The 27,972-nt window shown below is 42.9% G+C and overlaps 1 long non-coding RNA gene across 1 annotated transcript; it reads right to left on the reverse strand.

The window, feature by feature from the left end:
- Positions 1 to 260: 260 nt before the first annotated feature.
- Positions 261 to 27,412, reverse strand: LOC309353505. Its single transcript, XR_014161912.1, has 4 exons — positions 27,292 to 27,412; positions 25,211 to 25,321; positions 18,519 to 18,594; positions 261 to 410 (listed from the first exon to the last, which is right to left on the reverse strand). It is a non-coding gene; the product is annotated as an uncharacterized lncRNA (long non-coding RNA).
- Positions 27,413 to 27,972: the final 560 nt, after the last annotated feature.

The raw sequence follows: 27,972 nt of genomic DNA on the forward strand, positions 1-27,972 counted from the left end.
CCCAGCCTAAACTAACCTCACAAGGTTGATGTGAGGACAAAACAGAAGGGAGATACTGTACACATTGCTCTGAGCTCCCTGGGGGGAAATGGCAGAGATGCATAAAGACATGAATGCATATATTCTGGAGAGGTACCAGCTCTCCCACTGTACAAATTCAGCATCTAGGCAATCAGCCTGTTGTAGACAAAATGAAAAAACAACAACAACTGTTTTATTAGTGAACTGGCACAGTTGAGAACACACAGTACTTACAATGCTCTAGCCTACCCAGAGGTCGGATGGATGCAAACAGCAGGACACTCCAAAAGGAGGAGTTGTCTTTGGGAAGCAGTTGTAACTCCGGCTGAGGGTTCACCTCCAGAGAAGGTTGACGACAGAAGTGAAGTTCATGCGTAAGATTGCTGGATCTAAAACAGAACATGACATGGAGAGAAACCTGATGAAAATCAATGCACGTTTTCCAATGAGATATCACTTTATTGGTGAACTATTTCTGTGCATTAATGCTTGTGCTTGCTTGATTTTTTGTTGTTGTTTATTTTGCAAAGTGCAGATGGAAATGAAGTATCGGTTGATGGGGGGATGGCGAGAGCTCCAATTCATTTAGGATCCCTTGTGCCACGCAGAGTTAACTCAAGATACTCAGGCATTCTCTCTGCCCCCTTCCCTAAGCATTTCCTGCAGTGTGATATGACATGGAAGGGGGCCTGTTTCAGAAATTAAAGGCACTGGCTATGATTAGTTTGAAGAAAACTTTCAATGGTGCCTTAAAGAAAAATGAAAATAATATTAATTCCTGAACCAGTACAAATAAAGATCTAGAGGAAATGCCAGCTGAATTCCACAAGAGGGCAGCAGAGTCCCACATTTGGAAGAATGTGAAATCAGGCCATTCATTCTCCCTGTGTTTTGTTTTACTCTCCCTTCTCCCGCTTCATTATAATTTCGCTGAAAACAATAAATGCAAACAAACACTGTCAAGCGAGCAAACAGCAATATATAAACTGTATTTTGGAAGCACAGAACGGCACCAAGTACCAGACAAGTTAAATGAAATGAGTACATGGTGTAAAAGGGGATAAATGCTAATCCTGGCTGGTGTCCATTAAAGCAATTTTGAATCCTGGATTGTTCGAATGTACATGAGAAGGTGCTTCATCTTCTGGCTGCCAATGCAGTATTTAAACAGTGCAAATAACACAAATTGTCTATAAACAAAATTCTTTTTATCAAAAGCTGGGAAGGGCTGTAGCTCAGCAACAGAGAACCTGCCAAGTATGCAGAAGTTCCCACCTTGAACCACTGATATCTCCACACAGGCCTAGAAAAGACCTCCGTCTGGAACCTTGGTGAGCTGCTTTAAGTCAGTGTAAACAGTATGGAGCTAATGGCCCAATGATCTGACTCAGTGGCGTAACGTGGGTTGCCAGGACCTGGGGCCACAGGGAGGAAGGGAGGGAAACATACGGAGCATGCATGCACATTCAACTGCCTAATGGCACCTGCGTCACCCAGAGGAGTGCAGCCACAGAAATAAAAGTTCTGTTGTCTGGAGGAGTCACTTCCTTGTTCGCATGCAGAAGCCGTTTTCAACGGAGACCAGAGACGGAAGCGTACAGCTGTATTAAGGCAGCATCTGGTGCTGAGATTTCATGCCCCGAACCATTTTGCACCTGGGGGAAATGCCCCTGTGCACACACACACACACACATCTCCAACGCTACGTTACTGGTCTGACTTTCCATAAGGCATACCCCTCAACCGTCCCGTTTTAAGCAGGACATCCTGGAAATTACAGAAGCTGTCCCAGCTTCTGATTGACTCCTGGGATTTCCCATTTTGGCCCACCAAGATCACGGCCCTGAGAGACTCGCATTTTGGGGCACCGTTCTCTCATGCGAGTCACCAGGCTCTTGCAAGATCGTGGCCCCGAAAGATGTGCCTCTTGGTTTTCCTCCCAAGCACGTTTGAGGGTGTGCATAAGGCAGCTTCCTGTGTTCCCAGCAAAATGTGGGCTAGCTCATGCTCTTGCTAGGTGGACTTTGTAGCTGGTTTTACTGGCAGAAGGGAATACAAGGGTGCCTAAGGAGTGTGACTATAGCCACTCCTTCAGGCACAACCCACCATTAGTTGGGAAGGAAAAGCCCATGCTGACTCCAAGCAACATGCAAACAATCTGCTGCAAATTGACTCTTAAAAACATTGGATCAAACAATGGCTCTGTGCCACTACAAATGATGTGCAGAAAGGTCCTAAGAGGCGAAAGGAGAGCCATCTTCAAATGTCTGAAGAGATGAAAGATCACAGAGATGATGGATCAACCCTGCTTTCACTTGCTCCAAAGAGGTAGGACCAAAACCAAAGGGTCAAATCACAAGGGGAAGGATTTCAATTGAACATTTAGAAGAACAGTACAGTCATACCTCGGGTTAAAATTGCTTCAGGCAGGTTGAGCATTTTTGGGTTGCGCTCTGTGGCGACCCGGAAGTAACGGAACGCGTTACTTCCAGGTTTTGCCGCTTGCGCATGCGCAGATGCTCAAAATGACGTCACGTGCATGCGCAGAAGTGGCGAATCGCAAACGGGATCCGTTCTGGAGCCCCATTCGCATCCAGAGGTACCACTGTACAAGCTGTTCAGCAGTGCTACAGACTAGCCTCAGAAGATGTTGGGCTCTGCTTTGTTAGATGATTTGAAACAGAAGCTGGACGACCAACTTACCAGGGATGCTGTAGGAGGGGATTTCTTATACCAATTGGGAATTGGGGCAGGAAGGCTTTTGAGATCCTTTCCAAAACTATTATTATATGGGGAGTGGAGAGATGTTTCCTAAACATGCACTTTTAATTTGAACCATGAAATAAAAAGACACTATAATCTGGTTCCTACAGTCATTTCCATTGGGCTAAACACCATCACAACAGCCAGTTTCATTCAAATGGATATTCTGAACGCACCCAAAAAGAGCTGGTCAGCAGTGCCACCTTAGTTTCCAGGTGGCAGAGGGATGGATGCCGGAGTACAGTCCCACTAACAATATAAGACAAATAAAAATAGAAAAAGTAGTGCTTCTGGGGAAAAGGGCTGAACTTGGCCTCTCTATCTTCCCATGTGCTAGAAGATTCACCACCCTCCTTGTGGAAGGTCATTCGCATATTTGATCTTCTATCCACCCTTGGTGGGGGGAACTATCTTGTTAGAGCTTTATGACTTCATTCTGCTAAATTCCTAAACCAGCCCCTTTCGGTGCTGCTGAGATAACAATAATGATGCACAGGCACAAGCTAATCTGGCCAAGACATAGCTTGTATGAAGGGGCATCCATGTGGTAAGGGAGAAGCATGGCTGTGTTACAAGCATCACCAGCCCTGTTGACATCTCCACATGGTGCTTTCTCTCTTTAGAACTTTTGGAATGTTGTTGGCATCTGTCTGTCTCAAGAGACGATGCAGTGTGCTTCTGGAGGTGAAGTCAAACCCGCTGTGTTGGCAGCAGCAAAATGACCTCCTTGAGATGCAAGCCTGGGCAGTGTGTATGGATGACAAGACCCAGCCCCTCTCGGCCTCTTGGTCCAAAGGAAAGCAGAGCAGCAGAGGATTAGGATCAGAGTCTTCCTTCTCCCAGATGGGCTACCTTCCCAGGATGAGGAGCCCTAGCTGCCCCTCACTTCCCTAATGGCACAAACTGCCTTCTTGACTGTTGGGCCCACTACTGGTCTTGTCCACTCAATCTGCCAGAGTCTCTCTTAACACGCAGGGGAAAGTCACTAAATCACCAAGGGTTTGAGACCTTATTATTCCTACATTTTCTAAGGTATAGAAGGAACCACACCAAAAGAGGGGAAGGGGAGTTTCTATTACAGGCCAACTATGCCTCCTAAAGAGATAGGCCACACGCGTTGCCGGCTATGGCGGGGGGAGAGAGGCCTGCTCCCCTGAAGCAAACAGGAGAAGCTGTCCACTGCAGACCTCAAGGGCTCTGAATCAGAGTACAGTGGTACCTCTGGTTGTGAATGGGATCCGTTCTGGAGGCCCGTTCACAACCTGAAAAGAACACAACCTGCATCTGCTCATGCGCGGGTCACAATTCACCACTTCTGTGCATGCGCATAACGTCAATTTGCGCGTCTGCACATGCGCGAGCAGCAAAACCCGGAAGTAACCCTTTCCGGTACTTCTGGGTTGCTGCAGGATGCAACCTGAAAAAGTGCAATCTGAAGCAAACATAACGAGGTATGACTGTACCCATCTGGACCTCAGTGCTATTTTTCCATAAAAAGAGATGCCAGAACTCACCATGAACACCTCCCTTGTTCTCTTAGGATGGCAATGGGGCCCACCTGAGAAGTGCCAGAACTGAGCTCTGGTGAGTTCTGGTTTTTTTGTTTTTTGTTTTTGGGTTTTTTTTAAGCCCTTCATCTACTATTTGTCTCATGGAAAATCATGAACACTTTATGCCAATTAATTCCCGTTGCTAAATGAAGATCACACACAAATGTGCACCTGTGTCACAATAACATGAGCCACTCAAGACCCAAAACCATTTCCTACCTATTATGGCAGGAGTGATATAAAAATTGCCTGTCCTAAAACACTAGCAGGGATTTGCTCTGGGCTTACTTGAAAACAAACCTAGATTGGCACCTGAGCAGGTAGCATAAATTTAGTTCCTAAAATCATCAAGAAACGTCAAGTATAAAAATGTAGCTGGTCGGACATGAAAATGTATTGATGTTGTATGGCATGGGGCCAAGTCTTTTGTACCTTTTCCTTGTCAGCAAGTGCCTTCATTTCATTACAGGAAATGTGCTTTTGGAGCACCTTCCTTTATCAGATTTCACTTATAAAGACACCAAGGTTTAAATTCTCTCCATGGTTCCATGCTGAATTTTACAGAGCAGGGAGAATTATGGCCCAGGCATTGCTTTAAAGTCAGTAGGTTGGCTTTCATATTGGGCAGCTTCTGCTCAAAAGCTTCTTTGTGAATCATAAATCAAATGAAGAGCATAATAAAATCACACTTTCTTTAAAAGTAGCTGTACAATGCATTTGGCTTTAGGAAGAGGAGGGAAAATCCCCCTCTCCCTCTGCGAAAATGGCTGAAATAAAATACAAATGGTTGATATTTATCCTAAAGTGCCCAGCGCCCGTTTTATATGCTGTTATTTCTCTCTTTTACAAATGTATTCACTGTAATGTCCTCATGAGACTGGCATCCTGTTTTTCCAGTAGCTCTCGGTGCTGAAGGAACGCAAAACAGAAGCCCCTGGTTTTAAAATAGGGACACAAATTACGGCTTGCTGAAGAATGGGGACGTTGAATGACAGCAGTTGCTCAGCTGTGCTGTTTGAAAAAGTGCTAGAAGTGGAAGGTCAAAGATACAATATATATAGAGAGAGTGCTTCCAAACAGGCACTATTTGGTGTGGGGTTTTGTCATGTTCCAGCAAATTCAGGTTGTACTGAATTAAAGTCGATTTGGACTTCTTGTGCAACATGCCCGATTCCCCCAAAATCAGACTTCTCGCAATAAGGAATGGGGGAAATGCACTGGAAAGTGTGCAATAGCACTTGGTTGAATCCCGTGCAACCTCCCCGCACACAGAATGAATGCTTAATAAATAGCTGACTTCATCTAACCTCCCCACAAACTTTGTGCAAAGCAAATCAGGATCCATGGTCAGTGAAGTAGCCGACAAAGCAAGCAGATTCTGTGCATCTGTGAACATTTACACTCATTGTAGAATACCCTAAAATAAAAAGAAATCTACACTTCGGGGGGGGGGGAGTGTGAGATAGAATCTGTTTAGCACTATAGGATGAGAAGTCTGGGACTGAATTCTTCCCCACCACCACCATCCAATGTACCTCTGTGGGACAGGAATTCCACAACTTAAGAATTGCCACGGAGAATGCCCTCTCCCAGATGACCACCACCCAAACTTTTGAGGGTAGAGTGAGCACCTTTAATTAAGTCTGAAAGCGAACCAGTGGCCAACGAAGCTGTTTTAGAGCAGGGGTTATGCAAGTTCTGAAGGCAACCCCAGCTATTAATTTTGGACGTTTTGAAGCTTCTGTGTCGTCTTCAAGGGCAGGTGATAGGCACAATGAAGTGGCTTCACCCATATTTGCTCGGGTTCAGACCAATATTTACACCACCTGTACCCTAGCCAGCTATGCTCCACATAACACCAGTTCTGAGAGATCTGCATTGGCTCCCAGTACATTTCCGAGCACGATTCAAAGTGTTGGTGCTGACCTTTAAAGCCCTAAACGGCCTCGGTCCTGTATACCTGAAGGAGCATCTCCACCCCCATCGTTCAGCCCGGACACTGAGATCCAGCACCGAGGGCCTTCTGGCGGTTCCCTCATTGCGAGAAGTGAGGCTACAGGGAACCAGACAGAGGGCCTTCTCGGTAGTGGCACCCGCCCTGTGGAACGCCCTCCCATCAGATGTCAAAGAGATAAAGAATTACCTGACATTCAGAAGACATCTTAAGGCAGCCCTGTTCAGGGAAGTTTTTAATATGTAATGCTGTACTGTTTTTAACACTGATTGGGAGCCGCCCAGAGTGGCTGGGGAAACTCAGCCAGATGGGCGGGGTATAAATAATAAATTATTATTATTATTATTATTATTATTATTATTATTATTATTATTATTATTATATCACACACAGGTCAGTAGAGTACCAAGGCAAACTTCGTGCTCCACAGCACTGGAGAGGGGGGCACTCAGAAGCGATTGCGTCACCAGCTCTATGCAACTTGCCATTTCATAAGGCAATGGCAGCCTCAACAGGAGCCCCCAGCCATGTCTGCCGGCTATGACTGTCTAAGTATGGAGGGGGCGTGGAAGGTGGAAAAAGTGACTGTATCTGTCTTCCCTCATGTGTACAAAGTGCCCCTGAGACTCTTTTTGGTGAAGTTGGAAATGCTATTATTAGAGAACTGGAGAACTCGAAGAGCAATACGAAGTGCCAGATGGCACCGCGAAGTGAGCGGTGTGCGATTTACAGTAAACAAATTAGTTATCTTTGATGGGTCATGGGGAGAACAGAAATGGGCTCCGGCTCAATCAGGGAGTACTTTGGAAAATGTCAAAGAAAGCAAAATAAATAAATAAATGAGCAAACGGTAGAACCTTCCCCCATTTAAAAGATGTTGAAAAATGCAGCTAGAGCAACTTGAGTGAAAGCTGTGTGACTTGTAGAGTTTTGAAGCTGGTTGTTCAAGAGCTGTTTGCTGGAAATTCTTCCCCAAATGTGGGAAGTTTCTACAAAAATGGAGAGACTGCCAGTGCTGGTGGACCTCTTGCAAGTGAAGCATGGTTGTTGCTGTTTTTTTAATGGCACAATTTTTTTTGAAGGTAGGATAGTAGTCCGGGATCGACCCCTACATGGTTAGGCTGCTAATACCTATATGTTCACTAGATTCAGAATACATGGCAAAATATTACACATTGATTTGTAACCTCCCACAATTGCCAGATTAAAACGTATCCAGTACCCATTTGTATCGCTTTAAGAAAAAAGTTCAAGCTTTGCACTGTGGGATAGGAAGCAAACACTCCTTCCGATTTAACCACAAAGAAGCAGGGTAAAACTACATAAACTTACACCATAAACAATCTATGCATGCTCCTATACAAAATTACAGGGAAGGAAGCCCATCTAATTTAATAGAGGCTAAGAGATTTATTCCTGGATATTATCCATAGTACCTTGAAAGTGCCAACATACATAAAGAGGTCCATTATTGCATGGGTGGAAATGTATAGCCCTCTCCACCCAAGCTGTAACATGAATCAGCTGGTATTGCTGCATGCCACACAGGTAGTATCGTTCTGCCCGGACACTGAGGTCCAGCACCAAGGGCCTTCTGGTGGATCCCTCGCTATGAGAGGCCAAGTTACAGGGAACCAGGCAGAGGGCCTTCTTGGTAGGGGCACCCACCCTGTGGAACACCCTCCCCCCAGATGTCAAAGAGAAAAATAACTACCAAACTTTTAGAGGACATCTGAAGGCAGCCCTGTTTAGGGAAGCTTTTAATGTTTAATAGGTGATTGTATTTTAGTGTTTTGTTGGAAGCCGCCCAGAGTGGCTGGGGAAACCCAGCCAGATGGGCAGGGTATAAATAATAAATTATTATTATTATTATTATTATTATTATTATTATTATTATTATTATTATTAAATGAAGACTTATGGTAGGGATGAGCAATGTGGATACTTCTGATTTCAGCAATGACACACTCCCAGGGAGAATCTACCTATTTTGTCCCCGCTCATAGAAATTACACGTCACATCTGGGATACATGGGGGTCTGGCTCCATGCTGTAACCACAATGTCTAATATACCAATCAGGTTTGAATCATGTCTGGAAAAGTAGTGATCACCTGTGATTCCCCTACCTGGAGATGCCAGGGCTTGAACCTGGGTCTTTCTACATGCAGAGCAAATGCTGCACCACTGAGCTAAGGCCTTTTCAGGTGATAGCTGCCCCCACCTCCAATCTCAGATGGGTTAAGTACTGAGGATGCCCTTGTGGGTTCAGGAGCCCCCCCCACACACATGCACACCCCCAAAGCTGGAGGTGGGTTGTCAACAAAATTGTTCTTTTTTTGCATGAGACCCGATTCAGTGGGCTTCAATTTTTGTACCCCTATTTCTACTGCTAAATCCAGGTGAATGCATTTAACCGAGGTTCAAGAGTGTAGCTCATAAAACAGATTCTGTGAGTTCTGTTCCCTCTTTACAATCACTGCTTCTAAAAGAAAAATACATTTCTGAATAGACTGTTATCTGAAGTTATCAGACTAATGTATTAGCTTTATTTATAATTGCTGTTCTGTTCCCCAAGGTGCAAGCTACCAAGAGAACCATTAGAGTCACTGATTTATTTATTTTTTTACTTTTGTAGTAGGAACAGCTTTGTAAAAATTACTTTTTAAAAAGAGCAAGCTTAAAGTCTTTTCATTTAATCCACCTAAGTAAAAAAGAAAAGCTGAACTAGGCAGAATAAACATGATTTCTCTGATGTGTCTGGTAAAAGGATTCTCCCGGGTAGAAGCTCCAACTTCTATTTATTTCACTTTATCAGCTCTCTATGCTGCAGAGACCTTGAAGAAATGTTGGGTCCCAGGGAGTTGTCACTCACTGACTCCTATAATCAGCTTCTAACCCATTCTCAGAATCTTGCTTGCTCAGATACAGAGTGATAAGTCTACAGAAACCTGTCTGATAGAAAGTTCAGTTCCTGAAGTTAGACCACAAACAACTGCCCTATATAACACCCTAACAGATAAGTCCTACAGGTGGCTCACAGAGGGAACTGAGGGCAAAGGAGCCAAAATATCCACAACCCTACAAAGTATATGGGCAGGACAGAAGGGTCTGCTTTCTTTCTTTCTTTCTTTCTTTCTTTCTTTCTTTCTTTCTTTCTTTCTTTCTTTCTTTCTTTCTTTCATTCATTCCAAGGCTGGCTGCACTGCTGGGGAATGGTAAGGCTTTGGAACCAAGCATTTCCTGGATCTGTCCCCTTTTTGCCATTACTAGTGTCAAAGCTCTGCCATTTGCCCTTCTTTGTGTGCCTCCTCCTCAAGAGGTCTGGAGGGTGGCAACACAGGCCTTCTCTGCAGTGGCTCCCTGTCTGTGGAATGCTCTCCCCAGGGAAGTTCACCTGGTACCTTGATTATACACCTTTAGGCACCAGGCAAAAACGTTCCCTTTTAACCAGGCCTTTGGTTGATTTGATTGACATCCTATGCCCTTTTAAAATGTGGGGTGGGGTGGGGGTGGGGTTATTGGGTGGTTGTTGGTTATGATGATGATGTATTTTGGTTTTATATTTTGATTTTATTCTGTGAACCACCCTTAGACCTGTGAGTATAGGGCAGTATATAAATTCTAATAATAATAATAATAATAATAATAATAATAATAATAATAATAATAATAAATTGCAAGGTTTCTACTGCAGCTGGGAGAGACCACGTGAAGTTACATTTCTGTTGTGTATCTCTGCCCTTGGAGAAGGAGAACCAAAGTATCTTGTGGTCTCTGGGACCCTCTTCCACAGATTATAGGACTACAGCTTATAAAGGCATTTTAACCAGCAATGGGCCAACTACTTTGATTCAGCTTTAAGAACATAAGAAGAGCTTGCTGGATCAGGCCAATGGCCCATTTAGTCCAGCATCTTTTTCTCACAGTGGCTAAGCAGATGCTTGTGGGAACACAAGAGAACTCTCCTTTCCTGTGGCTTCCAGCAGCTGGTATTCAGAAACCTTACTGCCCTGACCATGGAGGCAGAGCATAGCAATCGGGGGTCAATTTTACACTTCTGCTCCTCTTGGAGAGTAAAATGGGGTAACAGCTAACAAACAAGGTGGTTGGATAGAATTGCCTTCCTTGCTAAGCATGAAGAATGCTATGAGGAAAAAACCCATTCAGACACTTATTGCAGTCCAAGTGAAAAGAAGAAGATATCAGAATCACTGAACGGTGCTTCTCAGCCGAAGTGCACAGTGGATTTTGATGCATCCTGAACTGAGATGGGGTCCTTCAAAGGGATTTGGGATTTGTCCAAGACAAAGTGGGACCTGAACAAAGGCTTTAATGTCTCAAAGCTAGGTTGTCACCAACCTTTTTTGGGCCAGGAGGCACACTTGGAATTTTGAGAAAGTGCCCCGGGCACAGAACAAATCACAAAATGGCTCCCATGGGCATGAGGCGCGACACAAAATGGTTGCCATCGGGTGTGGCATAAAACAATATAGCTGCCATGGAGGTATAAGCATAATACAAAATGATAGCATATATAAAATGGCAGAAAAAGTGAAGTATGCCCCTCCCACATCAGCCACGGAAGAAGTACCCACATCAGCCATGAAGGGAGGGGGATTCTCAGCTCAATAAAATGTGAAATATTAGCATCCAATGAAGTTTGAATCAAGCCAGGACAAATAGGAACTGATCAGCCAGAGCAAACTATCATCTTTTTGATAGGATGTTACCGTGAGCTTTTCATGAGTGTCATATGAGGTTCTGGCAAGTCCATTCTACTAGTAACCAGAGGGAAATACTTTTACCTGGAAAGTAAATTCCTTTAGTTCTTCCCACTTCAAAATCAGCTTTAAAGTTGCCTGGCACACTTGTGGACCCACTTGTTTACAGCTTGGATTATTCCTTACCTGGGACACCTCTTTCGCACCTGCAATTCACAGATGAATTGCACGAAAGTGGCATGAGGATGTTAAGTGATTCCTATTACACTCACCCTAAAATGCTAAAAGCTGACCCTGTGGGGAAACCACTGAAGCCATCCTTCTGAAATTTGGCAGGATTCATGCCCTCGGAAAGAGTGACCTTACCTGAAAATGTTGCCCAATTCTGCCCAATATTTTTTTTAAAGTTAAATGAATTTGGCACAAAAGCCTCCTGGACCTATTTGCCTGTAATTTGGCAAGCTTTAACTACCAGGGTGGTGAGGGGTGGGGGAGGGGATGCTGGTACACATGCAGATGTCAACCACTTCTGAGTATAGCTGTTCTTTGCTTTTCCAGTAGTGAATAGGGGAGGAATGGAGTGGACTCACATGGACTCTGAGACAAATCAGACACCTGGCAAAGGAACCTTAGGGTTGATGCACACCACTCATTCTTACCACCGAATAATGCACACTGAAGAAGGAGGCATGAGCTAACATTTTACCTTATTCTAAATTCTGGTCACTTCCCAAATACTGTTGAATTCTCTCTGCTGAAGTATGGCGGTATCTGAGTTGCCAAATTGCTTCAGCGTAAAATACCAAGTTCCTGTCTGAGCCTCCCGAAATCAATATTTAGATGTAAAGGAGTTTCTTAAAAGGTAAAGGTAAAGGTACCCCTGCCCGTACGGGCCAGTCTTGACAGACTCTGGGGTTGTGCGCCCATCTCACTTAAGAGGCCAGGGGCCAGCGCTGTCCGGAGACACTTCCGGGTCACATGGCCAGTGTGACATCGCTGCTCTGGCGAGCCAGAGCCGCACACGGAAACGCCGTTTACCTTCCCGCTGGTAAGCGGTCCCTATTTATCTACTTGCACCCGGAGGTGCTTTCGAACTGCTAGGTTGGCAGGCGCTGGGACCGAGCAGCGGGAGCGCACCCTGCAGCAGGGATTCGAACTGCCGACCTTTCGATCAGCAAGTCCTAGGCGCTGAGGCTTTAACCCACAGCGCCACCTGTGTCCCAAAGGAGTTTCTTAGCCTTCTTCAAATGATTTGATAACATAAATTTGTTCCTTGTGACTGCAGAACCTTTTCTTTATTTAAAAAAAAAAAGAAATCCCTCTTTGCATTTCAAACCTCTGTGCCTCTAGTATCTGTTTAAACACTTTCCCCTTCTTTATTAACTCATCAAAGCTAAAATGCCATTAAAGAGAGACATCGTCTGTCCTTCATAAGACAAATGTTAAATACTCTTAGCTCTTCTCAGAATCATCCCTTTAAACAGCATTACTATGATCTCTAATATCTCTCAGCCAGATGTTTCCCAGTTGGAGAGTAAGGTTTTGATGCAGAGTTTCATGCTCTTAATCAATCTTTAAAGAAGCTTCTGGAGCTTCCAGGATGCTGTGAATTATATTTCTACTAATTCCGAGACTGCATTCTTCCCCTGACTTCATTATCTGCACACAAAGAGCATCATTTTCTAAATGCTCTGAATTCATTAGGGTTGCTTGTGTTTTGAGGAAGACTGCGATCATGGCTCGCAAAGCAGGCAACTGGTTTTGTTTTGGTTTTTTTGTCTGCAGTTGGCATGAATAATTCCAATCAATGTTTTCCTTTTTCAAGACCAGAATTGTTCGCATGCTACATTTTCAAAGTTCATGACTAGATTCCTGCAAATGAAATTCATTTCCGAAGAGGTTAAAAACAAAGAAAATGAAGAACATTGTTTTTCTAAGGATAATTCCAGATGTGATTTCCTAGATGATCTAAGGCTTCAAAATGAAACCTTTGCACTCAGTGAAATGACTTCCCCATTCACTTGCATGAATGGTGAGACGGTTCGACATGAGCAAAGAAATTCAGGCAGGGATCATCTTGCTCTTTGGAAGTGAATAGGGTGTCCTGAATGCAGAGGAGTTCTCTGCTCACGTGGGATTCTGGATTGCAGCAACTAAAGGTTAACTCACTTCTAGAATCTTCTCCTAGAAAGCTCTTGACCTTGACACAAGTATTGTTGTCCTCACCTTTTAAAAGCCAATGTCTTTGCAATAGAAAAGTAATAAATCAGCCTTCAGAATTTGTTTTAGAAGTAAAGAAAAAAATCATCTGCTTTTGTGAACTAGGAATACTGAACTGAACTGTCTTGCCAAGATTACCTGAAAGCTAGACAAGCAGGAAATGCAACAGAGCAGGTGATCACACCAATTCATCTCTTCTACCTTCCCTGGGTCACAATCACTGTTTCCGCTAATGACTCTGAATACAAAAGTATCAGTAATCTACAATCTCCACCTCATTTTTTTATTAGAATACTTCTCAACCCTATATTATACCTTTTTTTTCTAAAGTCAAAAATATAATAAATAAGTACAGAAACATGAGTTTAGTCTTTCCAATATTCAGTAAAACACTATTAGTTTTCTATAACTAGTTGTTCAGCTCGTACATAACTAATCAATTGAGCAGATACCGGGGTGAACAGCTGCTTTGTGCTGCAGCCAAACAATAAGGCAAATCAGGGTGATTTGTGATCGAGTTTACCCACACCTGAGACAAACAATAATGTCAAGAACACATCCCGAGTTGGATCAGGGCCTCCTCAAAACCTCATGCTGCTTTATCTCTTGGTAAGCTACTTTTCTATACACCACATCACTATGCTTTTTCCTGTGCCACTACAGTGGTAATTCAGGTTAAGTACTTAATTCATTCCAGAGGTCTGTTCTTAACCTGAATCTGTTCTTAACCTGAAGCACCACTTTAGCTAATGGGGCCTCCTGCTGCTGCCACGCCACTGGAGCCCGATTTCTGTTCTTATCCTGAAGCAAAGTTCTTAACCTGAAGCACTATTTCTGGGTTAGCGGAGTGTGTAACCTGAAGCGTATGTAACCTGAGGTACCACTGTTTGCTTTCCTCAGTCTATGGGCTTTGCAAGAACTGAGCCTGTCCCAAATGCTGCCTGCAAAGCACTGAAGAGCTTTAGGTGGCTTTCTTAATTTATTAAAGAACAACAACAAAGGATTATTATTTTTTTAGTCAAAGTTTCATTTAACTTTTTTTTTTTAATGTCCATTGCTCTTCAGGAGCTCTTCAGAAGTCTGCAGGCAACATTTGGGACAAGCTCCTGCTACAGTGGCTATTGAAGGATGTCTAAGGTGGCTGGGGTGATGATGCTAATTAAAAAAAAAATGTACACGAATACAAACCACTCAGCCACCTCTCAGTTATTTCTTCAATTTCACAAGGATTTGAACCTACAATTGCATCAATGAATTCAACAGCAATCAACAGAAACATGATTATGACTCTAGATTCAGTTAGGTAGCCATGTTGTTCTGACGCAGTCAAAATAAAAATAAATAAAAAATTGCACCTTATAGACCAACTAAGTTTGTTCTGGTATAAGCTTTCGTGTGCATGCACACTTCTTCAGATACAGTCATATGATTATAACTGTAAACTCCCTATACAGAAGATCATTTTTTCTTCCAAATTATTGACCCCGGTATGATTTTAGCTTATGTAAGAGATTAACTTTTCTCTGGATTGCCTTGATGCATGTTTTCAATCTGAAAAATGCCCAGGTTGCCCAACAACGTATGGTTGCTCTGTACTTCCTCATAGCTCTTTGCAATATATCAAGTGTTCAGCCAGGATTAAAATGTCAGTTGCATAGAGAGACTGAACACTGGGGCGCCTTAAGTATTCTGCAGGGTTGTTTACTGAAACCATCTGAAAGGGGATATATTTCTTATTTAATTGCATGCGTCTCATCCAGCATCTCAAACAGCAAGGGCAGGATATCTTTACATGGCACAAGTGTCCTTGTAATTTTTGAGAAGTGACTCAATGTGTCATCTGCTGTGACCTGCTTAATTCACCTCCCTCTCCTCTTCTCAATTTCACCCTTCCTTCCTTCCTTCCTTCCTTCCTTCCTTCCTTCCTTCCTTCCTTCCTTCCTTCCTTCCTTCCTTCCTTCCTTCCTTCCTTCCCTCCCTCCCTCTATTCAGCCTTTTCCTTTGTATTATTCCTTACAGTTATTTTCTCCCCTGCTCCACTATTTAGTGCCTCTTTTCTTCTCCATTTCCAGTTTGGCACTGCTGGAAGTGCTATGTTAAAGTGCTCTCAGTTCTCCAACTGTGAAATGAGCGTCTTAGCAACCTTCCTTACATGGTCAAACCAAGAATTAAAAGAGGCATTTCCCAGACAGTTCATTTTTGCTATGGTACTGCCCTGCAATTCTCATATGCAGTTGATCTCCTGGCTATGCAGATTTCCCCAGTTAGGAAACTGCAGCTTCACATCCCTTGTTGTGTTAAATGATTGAGGAAAGTGCTATTTGCCTACCACATGCACACAATGTATTCATGACTGCAAGTGGATGGCAACTTAAGTGTCACCAGCAACCATTAATCGGTGTCTGCGACTATCATGAGTGACCAATGACACAACTCTCCACCCCAAATTATTCAATTATCCATGGCTTTTATGGATAAGGAGCCCCGGGGTGGAAAACAGGTACACAACTTAAAAACAAAAGCAAAACAAAAAACATACTGAAACAGTGAAAACGTTCTAAAAACAATTGCAATTAAAACCATTCTCCTATCCAATGATCTCGGAGTTGGCAGAGGAGAGAGAAATGAAGAATGGGAGAAGTGAGAGAAAGGGAAAATGTGCATATATTTGTTTATTTTTTAACAGCGTTTTATTTTTACCGCTGTAAAACCAATTGCAAAAGGCTGATTTCTCACCCGCCATTCCACAGTAGGCAACAAGCACACATTTAGTGCTTTAAATGCCGCCCCAAAGGAGGACTAACACAACAAGACCCAATACATTTTGCTTCTGAAGGAGAAGCAAATACCTCTCCCCCGCCACCCCCAGAAAAGGTCAAGGTGCAGAGTATCCAAAACTGTCTTATTTTGGCATCTGAGACAGAAGATTCTACTCCTTCTTTGCAGGAAATGTACAATAATAAAAATCAGCAATCTGCTACCTTTTCTCAACACCCAAACCAGAGGAAGCTGCCTCATTCTGCCTAACATTAGGGCCAGTGACAATCCCATCTTTCCCTTTCAAGCCATCATGACTCATGGTTTTCATTGATTGTGTGCACTTAAGGCATCCAAAGCAGCAACACACATATCTTTGTGTGGAGGCAATTCTCTGAGCCTTCAAGTACTGCACTATCAACTGTAGTGCACGCATGAACTGGCCTCAAGCTTTGATAAGCAAAGATGGGGGAGAAATTCAGTTCAATTCACATTTTGCGAATTTGCACTTCCTGAAAGAAAACGCGACTATCCTTTCAATTTCACACTTCTGTTAATTTTGTGATGTAGTCCTTCTACCAAAAATGTGTACATAAATGCATATATTAGATCAAGGTGTCTTAAAAATGCAAATGCTCATGAAAATATATTTTAAATATGCATTATGTTAGGTGATTTTTGGCAAGGCTGCATAGGAAAGCATATATTAAAGCAGACAAGCACGCTAAAAGCCTGACCAATTCTTGTGAGAACTTTAAAAAAACCCTCACAGACTGAGGGAGAAATGTGCTGAACTAAATTTAAGATTGGAAAATTGAGAAATGGAAACTGACAGATTCATCTGTTCCAATCGGAAAGGAGAAAGTTTCCAACTTGCAGTGTGATTCTCGTGCTGTAGAAATTAGAAGTGACCCTCTCCATCTCCTCCATTTCCTGCTGCTGTGCAATTTTTTTTAGAGGAATCCTATTTCCCATGGTTTACCGACTTGGCTCATTTGTGTACATGCTAGCATATTAGAATCCCTGAGAAATAGCATACTTTGAAAGCCTTATCAACAGATGATAGATCTTCCATGAAAATGTAAATCTTGTAGGTTGATTACACTGACCTAACAGTTCCCCTAATCTTAATTCTTGCATAAAAACGTAATTTTGCAAGATAGATCCTGCTGGGCCTTAATGAAGGCACATAATTTATTTCAGCTTTTTTAATAAAAACAACAACCCTCAGTCGTGCATAAAGGCATGAAGTGGAAATCTGAGCATTATTAAAATGATTCCATAAGCTAAGACTGCCTACCGCAGAGTTTGAGCTAAACACAGCAATGGGTGATGAGATTCAGTGGGTGGGCAACCACAATTGTCTTTGGAATTAAGTGGGGGTGGGATCAAGGAGGAAGAAGAGATAAAAAGGTGTCAGGTTAACAATCATGCAATTATGTGTGTGTTGAAGAAATCAGAAGTGGAATTACATCAATGTGCAATTTACTAAGAGATTTATTTCTTTTTTCAAAAGAGAATTTAGCAAATGTTTGATTTGTGTGCTTGTGTCTTTTAAAACTCTAGTGTTCCACTTTATACACAACAGTGTATACAGACCACCTTGACCAAAGGACACTCAGCAGTTTTAACCTGATTATTACACAAGCACACAACCACTGTGCTTCAGATAAAAGCACCCAGAATTTCACTGCCAAGCTTAACCCAGAATTCTTTGCTGGACTATTGTGGCTCAGCAAGGATGGCAGAGGTAACAGCAAAGAAATTGCAGCAAGGTGTAAATGAATACATCTTACTTTGGCAGCCCTGGTTCTCTACACGGCGAGTGTGCAAGTTATGGGGCTGGAAATGCCTTATCCCAAGCTAACTGATCAATGCATATAAAAATAAATAAACTGTTTCCTAGGTGTGCTCCTCCATCACCTGCACAGTATTTCGGACCTTTCCCTTCACAATCTTCTGAAGTACTTTACAGCAGTTATTTAAATTAGTGGTGGACTAACTCCTCTCAGCTCGGTTATTATATAATATTTTTTTAACCAAACTGAGATCCTTGCATCCTCATAAAGTTACCCATTCCCAAGTTTTAAAAAGTCATGATAATTATGATTCACTTGTTAGAGAGATCAAATATTTTAATTTCTTCTGCAGAGGCTATCCTTAGCAAAAGGTCCTGGCAGACCAATTTAGTTTAAAAGCCTTGTATGGAGGGCAAGGAAGAGGTTATTAAAAGATGCATAGACTAATACGGGACTCAATAAGTCTCGCTTTTCCCCAAAAAAACAAAGGAAGCCCATTACATTTGACCTTTCATCTTTTGAAATGATTAATCTTTACAGCAAAATTTTTCCTTAATCAGCTCTTTAATGCTAATCACAGAAAATGACTCCCCAACTTTTAGAAGCTTAATTTGGAACAATTCCTGCTTCCAACACCTCTTTGAAACACAGTCTTAAAAAGCACAGTTCATTTCTGCTGGGGACATACTTCTAGAAGGTCAAAAAATAAAACTTGTGCTATTTCTACTCACCTTATATTAAAAGATGTATCAAACTACCCATGAACACTCATACGATATATCATTGAACATGAATGGATCCAGTGACCTGTAGAGGACAAGGTTATTGAGCAACCTATTAGACATGCTGACAAAAATACAATATTTGGGTCATATTATACAACATAAAAACAATTACTTTAAAATGTTTCACTGGGATAGTTTAAAGATACAGCTCACAAAAACAAATTAGCTTAGAAGAGAAGACCTCTTTATGCATTACATTTAGAGGTGACACAATTGGGCACCAAATAAGGCAACCAAAATAAGCACCTGTAAGTGAATTAGAATTGTGCACTCCTTTACGTCTTAAAATATTACTTTAAGTATTTTAGTTCAAAAGTTTGCCAAGCTGTCTTAGGCATGCTTCGGGGCCTGGGCATGTCCAGTTTTGATTTTGGGTGTTTTTTAAATAATAATAATAATAATAATAATACTGTAATAATAATAATAATAGAATATCAGAGACATTCCTATAAATAACCAATCGTCTTGTCTCCATTCACCATACACTTTATACAAGCAGGTATTATAAAGTCAATTGTTTCATCGATATTACGTTCTGTCTACCTGAACAGATACACTATTCTTACGAATTTTAGCTCTTACGATTTTTAGCTCTTATTTTCTGATAACAGACTATTCATTTTTAAACCTTGCAGCAGTGGATAAATTTCTTCCAATGTTCCATAGCAAATTGTTTTATTTTTATGCCCCTCCTAAAAAATCTTGGGTGTGTGAAATATTGTACTTCGTTATTCTATGCTACACCCTGTTTCTCCATTTTCTCTATGTCAGTAGTTCTCTCCCCAACCTCAGACCAGTTTTTGGCCATTGAAGGTGTTATGTACTGAAGTTCACACCCTGGGCCAGCAGGGGGATACAGTAGATAGTTATGCAAATGAAGGATCGAAAGTGACGTTCAGTGATTGGATAGTTTTAGAAAGTTGTTACAGTAACGTGGTACTGGAGCTCTATATAAGCAGACTGACTGAGCCCTTCAGCTCAGTTCTGTTCTGGCCTCTGAATAAACAAGAGCTGTTTGAAGAATCGCTCTGTCGTCTGATATGTTCACCCACAACTTAACAGAAACATTGGCACAGGCAGGAATCAAGAGGCGAGGCACTGCATTGAATTCTTCCCCATATATTTGCTTGGGCCACTACACAGTATATAAGCAGGCATTCCTAAAAAGAAAAACAACCAGTTTTTCTACTTTTGCACATATAAACCTCATATAACAGATTTTATTACAATCTGGTATGTTGTATACAGCCTTGATATCCTTTTATGAAATTGAGGTTTATAAATATAACACACTCATCGCAGGGCCAGCCCTATCGTTCGGCACAGTGAGTCAGCTTCCTTAGGCAGCTCATTTGGGATGTAATGAAAGGGCAGCAAATTACTAGACATCTGTCACTGCGTGTTTACTGCCAGGGAAAGATACCTGTGAGATGTTCTGCCTAAAGTGGCAAAATAACTCGACCAACCAGGAGTGCTTTGTAGCTTGACACGAAGGGGTGAGGGTGGTGTTATCTACTGCTCTGCCTCAGATGGGGACATGTTTTGTGGTGGCCCTTTACAGCTGTATGCATGCTCCATCACCCCTGACCACTGCTCCTGCTAGCTAGGGATAATGGGAGTTGTAACTGGAGCCCCATGTGTGGGAAACTCAGTGCTAAGGGAATCCAGTCAAGGTTTTATGTGCTCCAGTTCACCACAGTCTTGAATAGTTTGAGCCCAGGATCTACACAAAGCTCAAGAGCTCTGGAAGTTCTGGAAAAGGTGTACCTATGGGTTGGAGAAATGGGAGCATACAAAAATCACCTGTCGGGCATTGGAAGACCTCCTGTGACACCTGGATCCCACACACACCCCACCCTTGGCTCAGCACACCAGTACCTGCTTTGCCAGAAGAAATCCACCAGGATCTCTACCAGGAAAAGCTGCTGCTTCTGCAGGAAGGAACAGAAGGGGGTAGAGAGGTAGAGAGCAGTCACAAGGAGGGGCATTTATCCTGTCCAGGAGGGGGCACCGATACAGCTCGTTGCCAAAGTTGCAAGGGACCCTAGATACGCCTCATGCTCAGGAGACTGTGCACTGAGGCAGGTGATGAGATCTATTTCTGACCAACTTTTCTTATGCCTAACACGTGTTCAGGTTTGTCCTATGAAAGATGGGTTGGTCACTAACCTTCGTGTAATTAGTACACATAGGAGCCAACTCTCCCCTCCACCCCAGTAAATTATTTGAGGGTGCCTGCCCTGCCCAAAGTTGATGAACTTTGCCATTCAAGTGGGGGGTGTATGTTTATGTATCTTGTGGTTGATTATGCAGGGTGGGGCTTGTTAAGTTGTGGGTGAACATATCAGATGACCCAGCAATTCTTCAAACAGCTCTTGTTTATTCAAGATCCTTCATTTGCATAACTATCTACAGTATCCCCCTGCTGGCCCAGGGTGAGAACTTCAGTATATTACAGGGATTACCTGCCCCCTCTCCCAATATTTTATTCAAGTTGGCACCCCTGATAGTACAGAAAAATAACCTACAGAAATTAACTATGGCCTGATTTATATGCCTTTAGGAAGGAAATGGCTTCTGTGTGGTAGATCCTGCTTCAGCATTCTGTGCTTTTCTTAACCCATCACAGCAGCTCCTCCTTTCCCTGCTGCATACCATTCTGCAAATGTGCACAGAGTGGCAGCCTAATAAAAGTGTGCTGTGCAATTTTCAAATTCTCTCTCCATATGTGTCTCCCCCCACTCGTCTCCCTCCCATTTATTTCCCTTTTGTGCGTTCCTTTATAGTCTCATTTTTTGTTCTGGAAAACTTTAGACTTCAGTTAAGATAAGCTTCACGGAAATGGTAACAGTAATTAGCACATACAAGGGCAAGTTCCTTGGGGGATTTTCGAAATAAGAACTTTCCCTACCGAGATAAATAGTGGCAACGTGGAAATCAAAATGTTTTGGTAGCACTTGATAGAACCACAAAGACTCTCCAGTGAATTTTATCACATGGCTATGGACGCCTGTTCAGTGCTCCACATAATAAAGAAATGTCTAATGTCAAAACAATTGCCTCAGAAACCTAAGATAAGTCTTTATGAAAAGTGCGAAATCTTAACACAAAAGAAAGGCCTGCTGTTTCTCCAACTGCCTAAACAAATTGAAATAGGCAAGTTTTTAAAAATATAATCTCTCTCTCTGATAACTTAATTTCTTAAATGGGGCCCTATATGAGTGCTCTTGAGCAACAGTGGGGGGGAAAACAAGGAGTGTCAGATAACACTCTGTGTGTTTATTGTTTCAGTTCTTTGCCTTTTAACTATTACAGTGTTCCATTTCTCTTTCAATCATTTTAGGAACAGTTTAAGTGCTGCTTGCCCTCCTCTATCATGGCAGTGACCCTATTATTCTATTATATAATGCAGCGCAGGGTAATAAAAGAGACACCCACAATCATTAATGCACGCCAATACGTTCTCCCTTTAATCTTCCAACATCTCTTTGCCTCTGTATGCGTAATTAGTACACGGAGATAAACTGCTTTTCAGCTATGTTTGATTTATTCAGTGTGGTGTAATTATAAATAAATTGAATCAACGAATACTGAATAAATCAGTTTCTGCCGAGAGAAAATTGAAACCGGTGGCCTTTCGCACAACGGAATCACTCTCTTGTTTGTCCTTTGATAGCTGCTAAAATTTCACTCTGTAAATATTTCTTTGTAAATTAGCTGACAATATGGAAATGCTCTTTATTCTCTGTGAAGTATACACAAATTGTTGTGCCTCCCCCCCCCCGGATATGCACATAGTTAGCAAACATAAATAACTGCAAAATAAGCCGTTTTGGGGGGTTGCTGCTGCTGTGCCAAATAGAATTAATTGTGATATTCTTTAGAATTGTATCTGTGGAAGGGCCCAATATAATTTGCTGATAGTACAGGAAATACAAGGAGAGGGCATTGCAAAGTATGCTATCTTTCTTAAATACCACCCTATTTAAGGAAGCACAGGACGGGTCAGAATGTTTCCATATGTGATTTATAAGCACAAGCTGCAACCACGACTCAATATGGGCAGTGTGTGATTTCTAGAAAAAGACATGCAGAGAGTTAAATTTGTTGGGAGGTCACAGCACCTTCCAGTGTGTAAACCCTTTTCTCCCAACCCCTACCACCGTATCAGAGGGATGGGGAATGTGAGGTCCTCTAGGGGTTGTTGCTCTGCAACAGGCATCCCCAACCTGCGGCCCTCCAGATGTTTTGGCCTACAACTCCCAAGATCCCTAGCTAACAGGACCAGTGGTCAGGGATGATGGGAATTGTAGTCCCAAACATCTGGAGGGCCCAAAGGTTGGGGATGCCTGCTCTACAACCACCCCAACATTCGTTGTTGACTGTGGCTGATGGATGCTGGAGTCCTACACCATCTTGGAGGGTCACAGACCCACTCATCACTCTGTAAACAGCTACTCCATATTTAAGGGGAGAAATGTACCTGCTCAAGGGTACTTTCATTGGTCCCCAGTGTTAAGGCCTGGAACTGAAAACAGTAGCCGGAGCAAGCCTTGCCACAAAATTAAATGCTGAGCACATTGGACGTTGGACTTAGACCTGGACGATCTGCATTTAAATCACAACTAAGAACATAAGAAGAAGCTGTTGGCTCAGGCCAAGGGCCCTCTCCAGTAGAGTATCCTGTCCCCAACTATATGAACATGGGAAGCTGACAAGAGGAAAAACCCTCGTCTCACTTGTGATTCCCAGCAACTGGTATAGTAGTAGTAGTAGTAATAGTAGTAGTAGTTGTTATTATTTTATTTATACCCTGCTCACGCTGGGTAATTCAGAGACATACTGCCTCTGACAGTGGCGGTAGAATAAGAATGGCCATGTGATATTCTCGTTTACAGAAGACAGCCATCTATTTGAAGGTGATGACAAAGGGCAGTAGTTCAGTAGTAGAGTACCTACTTTTTGCATGAAAAAAGTCCCAGATTCAATCCTTAGCATCTCCAAGTAGGGCTGGCCAACAGACCTGCCTGAAATCCTGGCAAACCACCGCCAACCAGTGTAGACAAAATTGACTTTGATGGACCAACCGTCTGACTCACTGAAAGGCAGCTTCCTATGCTCCTCTATTTAAAAGGGTTGTCTTGTTCAAGTCTGGTTTTAAGATAATTAGCAAGATCATAAGTAGAGCAGAGATGTTAGTACCTGGACAGTAATCTGAGTAGGCAGTGTTAGTGGGTGGTTCCCTAGACTAGATGGGTGGGAGATTGCCTGCTAGTGCAGAATTCAGCGGCCAGGTTACTCACTGGAGTAAGATGGTTTGAGCATATTATACCGATCCTGGTCCAACTGCACTGCCTATCAATTAGTTTCTGGGCCCAATTCAAAGTGCTGGTTTTTACCTATAAAGCCTTAAATGGCTCAGGACTGCAATACCTCAAGGACCACCTCTATCCATATGAACCTACCCAGACCCTGGGATCATCTTTTGAGGACCTTCTTCGTGTTTCCCCTCCTCAAGAGATACAGAGGATGCCCACACGAGAATAAACCTTTTTCTGCAGTGGCTCCCCATCTATGGAATGCTCTCCCTAGGAAAGTTCACCTTGTGCCTTCATTATACACCTTTAGGCACCAGGCAAAAACGTTCCTTTTTAACCAGGCCTTTGGTTGATTTGATTGACATCCTATGCCCTTTTAAAATGGGGTTCTTTTATTGGGTTGTTGTTTTTATTTTTATTATATATTTGGTAGTTTTATATTTTGATTTTGTTCTGTGAACTGCCCTGAGACCTCCAGGTATAGGGCGGTAACAACTTGTTCACAATCTTCCCCAGTATGGTGAGATGTGTTGTATTTCTATATACAGTGGTACCTCTGGTTATATACTTAATTCATTCCAGAGGTCTCTTCTTAACCCAAAACTGTTCTTAACCTGAAGTACCATTTAGCTAATGGGGCCTCCCACTGCTGCTGTGCCACCACACAATTTCTGTTCTCATCCTGAAGCAAAGTTCTTAACCTGAGGCACTATTTCTGGGTTAGTGGAGTCTGTAACCTGAAGCGTATGCAACCCGAGATACCACTGTACAGTAATTCTTTCTAAATTTGCATCTGTACATAAAACTTAGCACAGGTAGACTTGCAAACCTGTTACCTGTTCTCTGTGACACATTTCTTCCCTTTCTTGGGTGATGTGTATGTGGCCACTCAAGTCACAGCTGAATTGTGTGATCCGTCATCTGGAGTAGCTGCGTCATTCAATCATGCATTTAAATGGATGTCTCATTGCACCCACAATGAAGTTCCATCACCAAATGCCTCTTACTTGAGCTTTGCAGTGGTGCATTACCACTAACATGCATGCACAGTGCTTGAATTATGGGAAGAAAGGTAGGTGCCTCCTCAAATGAAATTTGCAAGCCCCAGCTTCTGACTCCCCTGGATTTTTAGCCTTGAAGTCAGGTCCCCTGCAATAGCTAAAGGGACCCTAGCAAACATAAGAGGGACTCCCCTCTGGCAACCCTGTAATTTGAGCACTTTGTATGTATGGTAGGGCAGGAAGCGGCAAGCGCACATCAGAGCCCAGTCGCACCAGCGCAACATCCTGATCAGAGACTTTCTCTCAGCCAATTACTTGCCTGACAGATTGTACAGCCTTTAGCAACCAAGGGTGCACCTCTCGTTGGCATGCCTCCAACTTCCAGGAATGCAGCTGTAATTTTCCCAGGCATAATGACTTGCATTTAGATCTGGAAGCAAGGGAAATGGATGGCACAATTTAATTTAAATATCGAAAATAAAGTTTGAATCCTCTGCCGCCTCCACCCACCCACCCACCCACAAGGACGCCAATGTCCTTCCTCATTGAGATTAAAGAGGCGCTTTGCTGGCTAAAGCCAGCGGAAAGACACATGACCCCCACAATTCCTCAGAACTGCTCTGCCTTGGCGATACACTTGCGGCGTGGCAATAAATCTGCCAGCTTACGAGGCACAGACACGGCATAATTTACAAAGGCAAAACAAGATAGCCGTGTAATAATTCGTCACTGGAATGGGGCCTGGTGCTTTGCCACACCAGAGCAGGTCACTCCTTGATGAGTGCTCTGCCGTGCCGGCCGTTCTTTTTTAAAATAAATAAATAAAGTTGCCAGTTGTAAGTTATCTCATTTGTGGCCTCTCTTTCCCCTCACAGCCACTTCTATTACCCGGCCTGGCATAAATCACCTTGCTCTGGACACAAGGGTAAGGATATGAAGCCTTCCTCCTCATGAGGTAATCAATACCACTCCAAAGATAAGCTAGCCATCGAAAGGTGGCAGGGAAGTGTCAGCTCCCCCCCGCCCTCCTCAGGAGCTCTGCATATGTTGCCAAGGCATTTCATTGCAGTTTACCTGACCCGGGAGGAGAAAGAAACAGCGCAGAGCCTGCTGACAGAGTCTGGGAGGCTACAAAGTGAGAGTTGCCGCAGAAAACGCCTTCTGCAGCTGCCTTTACCATTTTACACACGCAAGTTGCATGATGTGTGTTTTTTATTTGTGAGGCTGTGTGCCTCTGGCTGTGTACACACAACACTGAAAAGAGCACACCTCCCTCCACAAAGAATTCTGGGAAATATAACTTGTTAAGGAAGCTGAGGGTTATAGCTTTCTTGAAGGGTAAACTACATTTCCTGGGATTCTTTGAGGCGGCAGGTGCTTTAAGTATATGATGTGACCACTGCCTTTTTTTTCTAGAAAAAGAGGTGTCAGAACTCACCATGAACACCTCCCCTGATCTCTCAGAATGCCAATGGCGCCCACCTGAGGTGCCAGCAAGTTCTGGCTGAGGGGGGAAAAAGCCCTGGGTGTGACCCTTAAGCCTGAGGGGAAACACCAAACATGTTGGAAACACCAAACATGTTACTGTAACCAAATAAAGTGTAGGCTCTCCCACTCCACCAAGGAAAATGCATATATTAACCCTCATAGCCCTATATGGCATTTTGTTAATTCACAAATGAGGCTGATGGCATTTTCGTTCCACTCGGCCCATATTTTCCCTTATAAAAAGAAGCAAATCGGGAGCATTAACTTTACGGAGGCCTGATTTACGCAGATTGAGGTAGGCAAGCCAAGTGGACTGTACCACTTTTCAGGTGGGGCTGTAACTTTTGCACATTCAGTTCCTGGTGTCTCCAGGTAGGCCTGAATCAAGGCCCTGTTGGAAACTCTGGAAAGCCCCTGCCAGTCAGTGTAGGCTGCACTGAGCCAGATGGACCAATGGGCCTGTTCTCCAGAAGGCAGCTTCCTACGCTCCCGGAGTTTCTGAATGCTTGTAGGGAGGGGTGTGCGTAAACATTTTCCTGGAAGTAAAAAACCAACAAACTCTTTGCAGAAGGCATTGGACTGGGCTACAACCTTCCTTCCTAATAGACTAGTTTTGGTGGAGATGGAGGTTTCTATGAGGAAACAATCAAACTAACTACCCTACCTGCAGTCCAGAGTGGTGCATGTTGGAGAGAAAGCTTTGGAAGGAATATTCGTACTCTCTCACAGCCATTGGATTTCCACCCACCCTCATCCACCTTTAAATAAACATTCCCCATAAAAATGCTTAGGCTACAATGTATCACATGCACCTAGCTTTACAAATAAGTGAAGATTTTACTCAGAGTTGCAGCAAACAAGCTCCCACCAGTAAAATAAAGAATAAGAAAAGGAATGACCTTGTTTCCTTACCAAAGAATCATGCAGACAGAGGCAGTGGAAAATCTCATTTTAGAGAAATTCACCCACTTGGCTTTTGTACAGCTGCAAGCCATGCTGCAATTTCTTCAAGGAAACTGAGATAGGGGAAAGAGGGAGAAGCAAAGGCTTCTGGGAGAGAAAGGAAAGATCTCAGGTGAGAGCTGGTAGCAATTACTGTCCTCTGCAGGTGTTAAGGGCTAAGAATTACTTTTAGGAGAGGACTCTGTATTCTACTTATGTGATTTGTAGTTATAATTTTACTGTATTGTGGATTTTTTTTTTATGAAGAGAGAGAGAGAGAGAGAGAAGGCAGCTACCACAAGCTCTAGACAGAAGTGACAGACTCAGCTGCCAGCAGAACATTCTTTTTTCTGTTTACAGGGATTGCTCAGGAAGTTTGGAGACCAAGAGCCCAACAGGTATTGCATTTTAAGGCAGAGTGGGGTCACTGGCGTGGGGCTAGCATATTGAGTGCTCCATAGGGAAATACTTTCATTTTGCCAAAGGGGTTTCGAGTTCTGCTAATGACAGCTGGGTATATATCATCTCCTAACAGGGGTTAGCAATGCTGTTGACAAAAATGGTTGCCAAATTTGTGAAGTGTGAATCGTTGCATATGGTTTACGAAAGCATACAGGCACACACTTTTCAAACTTTAAAATCACTTCTTTT

Source organism: Podarcis melisellensis, assembly GCF_964234715.1.
Source record: "Podarcis melisellensis genome assembly, chromosome: 12".
Lineage (NCBI taxonomy): Eukaryota > Metazoa > Chordata > Lepidosauria > Squamata > Lacertidae > Podarcis > Podarcis melisellensis.